Below are 7,518 nucleotides of genomic sequence, written 5' to 3' on the forward strand. Positions count from 1 at the left end.
TATTAATTTCTTTAAATGAAAGAAAGCACATGAATACAGTTAAGGACTTGCACAACAGTGTGTTATGTTAATCTTAACTGACAAGTTCAAAACTGAAGCCAATAGTGATAAATTGTCAGCATTATACAGGTGTGCATGTAAAAACAAAGATCAAGCAGCTTTGAAAATAAACTCCTGTGGTTTCAGTTATTTTTTTGGTCATTTTTACAATGAAAAAAAACTGTCAATAGCATTAAGTTCAATAAATAGACTATGGTCACTCAGAATTATTAAAATGAAAAAAGTAGACATTAGACAGTGAAGAAATCTGGCATTCTTCATGTTGTTGTGCAACAATACACTAAAAATTAGAAGTGCTCTAAATAATTTGGATGGTGCCAAATAGTTTTAAATATTTTACCTTAACATGTGATTTAAATAAAACAAATACAAGACAAATGCAGAGGTAAAAAGAGAAGAGAAATAAATAAAAATATCTCATAATTCTCTAAGAAATTACAGTAATTAAGACACAATGTTTATGACTGTTAGATATACCTTTAAAAATGTTTTGTTGAGTTACACATTAAGCTTTGTCATGTTCCCTTTGGTAAAGCTGGCTTTGACCTCAGCTGCACTATTTTCCTACACGTGCAAACAATATTATATTATCAGCTCTGATCAAATGCTAATTGTCTAAAAATATCCTGACCTCTTTTTTTTTCTTTTTTAAACCGTGTATCAAAATGAGCAATTCTTGTTCCACCTTGTAAGATAAGTGTTTCAATGAAAACATTTTCAAGAAGAGATTCAAGTATATACTTTCTCTATCCTCAAAATATTTTCTCATTTTAGTTTGTTCCATCTTCTTCTCTCCTTCCATCTGCATCGCACTTTCTAGGTTTTCCCTCAAAGAGACTTTTCAGCCCTATAATTAGCCCGAGCATATTTAACATAGTGATACTGCTTCTGGTACACAAACTAAGCTTCCTAACAGCTACTTTAGGTATTGCAGCATCACACTGCATCGTAGTACCCTGTGGACACACTTGCAAAGTACTTTTTTTTTTTTTTTTCCCCTCCCCAAATAGCTGAGCATAAGTAACTTGCAAGATTCAAAGCGCCCTGCTCCTGATTGCTCTCGCTGGGGTGTAAATGCACTCATTGCCCCCCTGTGTGCCCAAATAAGAATAAATCAGAAATCGGAGTGCAACATTTTGACCACGGCATCATTCGTTATTATGAAGTTCAGAAAGGTACTTATAGCTGTATTTGCACACTGATATGACCAGCATATATTATTGTGTCTGTCAGTCTTGAAGACTGAAAATGATGCTTTGATGTGATGTCAAAATGAAAAGTATACAAATGTATTTTCAAATGCATATATGTATGTGCTATTGATAAAATGATACTGATGACAAGATAAAATGGTACTGATGACAAGAAATCTGCAGTGATAATTGTGGTTAGAAATTGTGGTTAGAAAGCTGGATATTTCTTTAGAGATCTCCTCATTTTTCTCTGATGAAAGCAGCACGGAATATTCTGGTGAGCAGACAAGCAATATTAACAGCTTAAAAGTAATCTGAATCCTTGCATTTTGTATAGGATGAACTGCATATATTTGGGGATTGAAACGTATCTATGCCATTGTGGCAGCTGCAAAAACATTTATATTTTATCACAACGAGGAAGAATTTTTTTACCACCTCTGTACTGAGAACTTCCGGCTCAAACTCTTGTGAATAAGAGGCATAATCAATATGAAATAACAATATGTACAATATGTACAAATGATCAACATTTTTTTTCCAGTTTGTTATCTAAACTATTTTAAGATACTGCTTTACACAAAAAGAAATAAATAAATTGCAATACTATCTTTTTCCACAGCCCAGTATCTAAATATTTATTTAATATAACACTGACTGTTCTTAATAGCTTTTTCTGGCTGGTAACAGTGGGACAGATTTATCAATAGCATAAATTTAGTAGACTTTTGACACCTTATGGTAGCTAGTAACTTGATCCAACAAATGCAAGACTTAAGATAAAAACAAATTCCTTCCAGAATGTAGAAAAAGGTATAGTCAAACTGATATTGACAATATCAAGTGAATTACAACCCAAGTCCTTATGCTCTATCAAACTGATGAATTAACTTTCATAGACAGCAGAAGAGATTAAGAATGTTGTAGAAGCAATCACAATAATAAGAACTAGAGAGAACAATGGGAGAAACATTATATTTAACTATACTTTCAAAAGATAGAAAGATATTAAGTTAGTTAACCTTTAATATCTTTGTCTTTATTCTGATTTAGAAGATTGTGGTAATGTGAGATGTGATTTCTCTCATTTCTTTCCATATGTTCCTATATCAAAAATAGTTTCCTCTCTTCACATGGATTTCTCCAAATAAGGAGTGAGGAAACTGTAAATTAACTTCTCATTACTACAGAACAAATGCATACTTCCAATATGCTGATTTGGGGGGAGAGGAGGAATGAAGAGACAGCTCTTTGGAAAACTCCGTAGAAATCTGTCTTCTAGAAAAATCCCACTTAATTACAGATTATTTTTTTTTAAACAGCATTTAATGATTTGTCTTTATACATATCAAAGAGGAAAAATAACTACCACCACCAAAAAAACAAACATCAAAAAACCCGGTCCAAAACTTCTGACCTCAGCAGAAGGTCAATACATTAATTAAACTGGATTTTCCAATGAGTTTTGCTACATTTGTAAATCCTTGATTTTGGTTAGAATGTGATAAAACAATGTGATAGGACAATCTTATAAAAAAATTCCACATTGCAAGAAAACAGCAGAGATGACCAGATATGACACCAAGATGAGAATGTCAGACCAGGACTGAGCTACAGAATCTGTTGTAAAGATATCTACAACAGAAGGTAGTTTTCTTGGCACGTACTTGGCATGTACTGTTATCCAGACCTGTGGATCTCAAGAAATTATCTTTGGAACTGGTGGAGTCTGTATACAGGTGTGGGCCTGCAAAATTGAGAGACAAAAAGCTATTGAATCAGAGGGATACTGAGGCAGGCATATTGAGAGATGGAGTGTCCTGCTACACATACTCTCTCTATACAATTAAAATTAACAATCGTAGACTTCTACATACACTAGGACATTAAACTAGACTGTTCTCTGAAAAAAAGACGATACATGGATGGATTTTTTTCAAATGGCCATGCTATAGGTTTATGGAAACCAAATCCCCAAGTATAGTCCATTGAGGAAATTGTGTTTGTTCACATGCACATATATATTTTGATTTAAAGACACCAGACATTATATTATTATACTATTGGCTTTAATGTCATTATACTCTAGAAAGTGCTATTTTTGTTTCCTTACAAATTTATAAATCAATGTAAATTTCTGTAAATTAAGTTAATGTTCAAGCTGTTAAACATATTTTTGTCTTGTGAATTCAAATCTTTTGACCTTTACAAACAGCCTATTTTATTGCCATGCTGGCTTGATCTTCTGCTTGATTTCAAACCCAGCTTCTGCTTGCCTACAGTTTTCTAACAAATCTTCAGAACAAAGAAGTGCTACATTCATTGCAAGCATGGAGGTTAAAAACAAGTTCCTGACCTTAAAAGTCAGTAAACAGAATTATCTATTAGAGTCCTTTTTTTTTTTTTTTTTTTAAATCTTTCCTTACATCAACAGAAAGTATCTACTGTCTCAGCACCTTTAGCCCTTTTTGTTGATGCTGCTACCTTTCCTGGTATCTTCATCTTGTTTCTTTTGAAGGCCTTGAATTTTTTAGTATAGACAATCCTGTACTTTTCAAAGTTTTCAAGACTAAATTTTCAAATATATATTTTAACTTCACGCATGTAAGATTTGCTATCCTTGTTCTTGCATCTTCATTTACATAATAAAATCCATTTTACCTACTTCCTTGAAATGTATTGAAGTTACTGTATGAGCGACCTTACAGCTTTTCTTTGAATTCCCTTGTTCTCAGTCCATGGTTTTGAGAATTAGCTGTTCTCCAATTATGAATTGCTGCTAAGTAGAGCTGAACTTGAAATTCATATAGTGTGCTCTATGATTGTCCATGTCTTACCAAATACAGACACCTTTTTGTGAGAAGTTTTTAGGTGCCTCTTCAATCATATGATAGCTCAACTTTCATTCTTAAAAAGTTTTTGTCTTCCTGGATGCCAAATAAAACTTGAGACCCTATATGCTGTGAAACTGAATGTAAATAAGAAAATAGTATTACTTCTTATTACTTCGCATTGGTGTTTTGGCTTGGTTTCGTGGGGCTCCTTTTGATGCTGTATTTTGACTTTTTAACAATGTGGACTTCCAGTACAATTTCAAGTGTTGACTGATGTTTCATCTTTGTTAGTTTGTCTCTTTGTTTTTTGGGTATTGATGTCTCATCTCATAAATGATGATTTAATTGATAGATAGATATGCATATCTAATTTGATAGTAGATCGAAACTTATAAAAAAAATAAGAGAAGGCTGCTGATTATGATACTGGAGACTGCCATTAAGGACTGAGCTTCCCAGACATGCTGGGCAGCCTGCTTGAATACCCTGTCCTTAAATGTACATATCTGGAAATTGATAGACTAAAAAAAATAACTCTTAAGCACTTCAAACACTGTATGACATCTGGATGCTACATGTAAATCCTTGCAATGTTAACCTTTGCAGCAAAATTAATATTAATATAGGCAACCAGAGCTTGTTTCTGTACAAAGATATCCAACAAAAAAAAACGAAAAGGCAAATAGTGAGATTTGCATCTTCAGCTAGGAAAAGCTGAAAAATTGAAGGCATAATTTAGATGCCCAGATGATGATATAATATAACAGTATGTGCAGTTCTCTGAGTTGATGTTGGATAGCTCCAGGAGTGTTAGTAAACTGTCTTCTTTTTGCGTGGATGAAATATAACACATGGCTTATGCATCAATATTAACAATATTTGAGCATCAGCAAGCTCAAATAGAGAGGAAATTTTGGTTTTGTTTCATGCATGTAACTATTTCTATTTCTTTATTTATGGAGGAGTGTGTGCTATTAACTGACATTAACCAGGAAACAATTACCATTGTTGCCAGAGAAGATCCAGCAAATGCTTTGCCATACTCTGAGAATATAGAGATTATTTATTCATGGTTATAAATACAGAACATAAAGGCCACATACAAATGAAATGAAGCGGAAGAATCCACAAGGATGACAAAAGATAAATGCTCTCCAATAATATATATTTCTACATTTTAAAAAAAATAGAATAGACACCTGACTGTTTTACTTGTTCTAGATTTTTTCACATTTTCAAGCAGCAGCTCGACTAGAAACTAAATAGGTGATTGCACATCTGATTTGTTTTTATAGATGCTTGACACTGTTTGATTGTGATTTAATGGCTATGAACTTTCTTTGATTTGAAATACTAGTTTAAATATGCAAGAATGAGTCCACACTTACCTTATCTAATACAATGTGATCATTACTAAAGTACACGGTAAAAACTGACGTCCAGTTTCTAGTCCAAATATAGCATTTAAGTTGTGGAATAGCACTTACAAAGCATCTATTGTCTTCTCTTGACATTGGATGTGTTGAAAATGAGTGCCAGAGTCATCTCTACTTGTGGATAAAAAAGTGGACAATCAAAATAAATTAACCCTTAAAGCTTCAGAGCATGTGGAAATGCATAGACTCAGTACACCAGGTTTAATATCTCCAGGCTACAGCAAGACTGGAATTCTGGAGGGCTCTTAATGACTGCTTTCCCACAGTGTTAGCATGGTTAGTATTGAGCTGGTTATAAGTATCCATATAATGTACTACTTTAATGTTAGCTTTTGGCATGTTACATTTTTGTTTGGTACGAAAGACAATGTGAGGCCTGTCAGAGCCAAGCTTCACAGAATGGAATTTGAGTGTCCAACATGAAAATCCTATCTTTATTTTCTTGGAACAGCACATAATAAATAGAACAGAATTCTTGCAAGCTCCATCAGAGATAAGCGTGAGGTCCAATGATGCATCTTTGTTTTGCTGCCACATGTACACCTATAGCCTGAAAATGCTGAATTTTAGAGTAAATAATTTCACCTGTCTTGCTTATAGCTATTTAAGACTCATAAACTAGAGCATCTCCACAGCTACATTCCAGAATAACACATGAATGTGATTAAAATCAACATGAATTCTGTTATTCAATATGGTTGCTGGTTCCTGCTTTTTGCTAATGCTAAGTTATTTTATCACTGACTACAGACTGAGAGACTTGTGTCCTTAAGTCTAAGAAGAATCTAATCTTCAGCTTTCTGGAGATTAAAAAAAAAAAAAAAAAAAAAAAAATTACTGTCTCGATGTACCATGAGATCTAAAGAGCTTTTCATGGAACGCATTTTAAATAAATAAATAACATAAGAATCCTGCTCTGGATGGGAGATATTGACACCAGCCCCATCTTTGTCATCAAATGTGAGTGATTGTTAGCAAAGAAACTAGTCATGCTGCACAAAAGAGATCACAGCGTGTGAGTAAATCTGCATAACCTAATTGACTATCTTGGGAACGTGATCTTTAAGAAAAAAAATCCAATCTTTTTCTTTATGAAAAAAAAAAAAAAAAAAAAAAAAAAAGAAAAACCAAACCAAAATACAAGTACAGAAAAAGAAAAGAACAGTCACATAACTGACTAGTGCTGACATCAGATGCCTCCACTTCTGTTGTCAACATGCCCTCTCAGTGTACAGCAGAGTTTAGCTCATTCGTAGGAGAGTAGGTCCTCTGGTTGACACCAAGGGAGTCTAGCTGAGTGCATTCAATTCCATTTCACACATTTAATAGTTAGATAAGATCTTACCACATAAAGTTACTTTTTGGATGTGGATCCTGAATACTGAATAAAAGCAATACTGCCCATTTTTTAATCAAATTGCAGAAATTAAGAAGTACTGTAGTCTGTGGTTTTTATGTGTTTCCTATTGTGGCCATTAATACATTCTGTATTTTTTATAAATTCCAATTTTTTTTTTGTCTAGATGTTTTCCCACCCTGTACAGAATTAATCTTCAGTTTTCTCTAAAGTCTGTAGGGTTTATCTCTACCTTCTAATATTCTTGTGCAGTAAATATGATGTATACATGTTGGATTTGTTGGGTTTTTTAAGGACTATCTTTCCAAGGTTGTGCTGCAAACTAGACAAAAAAAAAAAAAAAAAAAAAAGACCAACAAAAGAACTGTTAAATGCTTCCCACACCTAAAAATAACCAAAGAATATGCAATCCAAACCATTTCCTCATCAATCACTAACCAAGAAACATTTCATGTTTAGTTACTATCAGGTTGTCAGCCAATGTAAGTCAGGACCTTTGTTGGCCACAGATGAAATGTTCAACACTGTTGCTGGAATTCACCTTATTAAATACATATATGTAAACTGTAAATGTCTACACCTGATCTAATCAACAGGGCTGCATTTTTACACATTAGAGTAGGCTTTTGCATACTAAA

The sequence above is a fragment of the Chaetura pelagica genome, unplaced genomic scaffold (genome assembly GCF_000747805.2).
Source record: "Chaetura pelagica isolate M959 unplaced genomic scaffold, ChaPel_1.0 scaffold29, whole genome shotgun sequence".
In the NCBI taxonomy this organism is placed as follows: Eukaryota; Metazoa; Chordata; class Aves; order Apodiformes; family Apodidae; genus Chaetura; species Chaetura pelagica.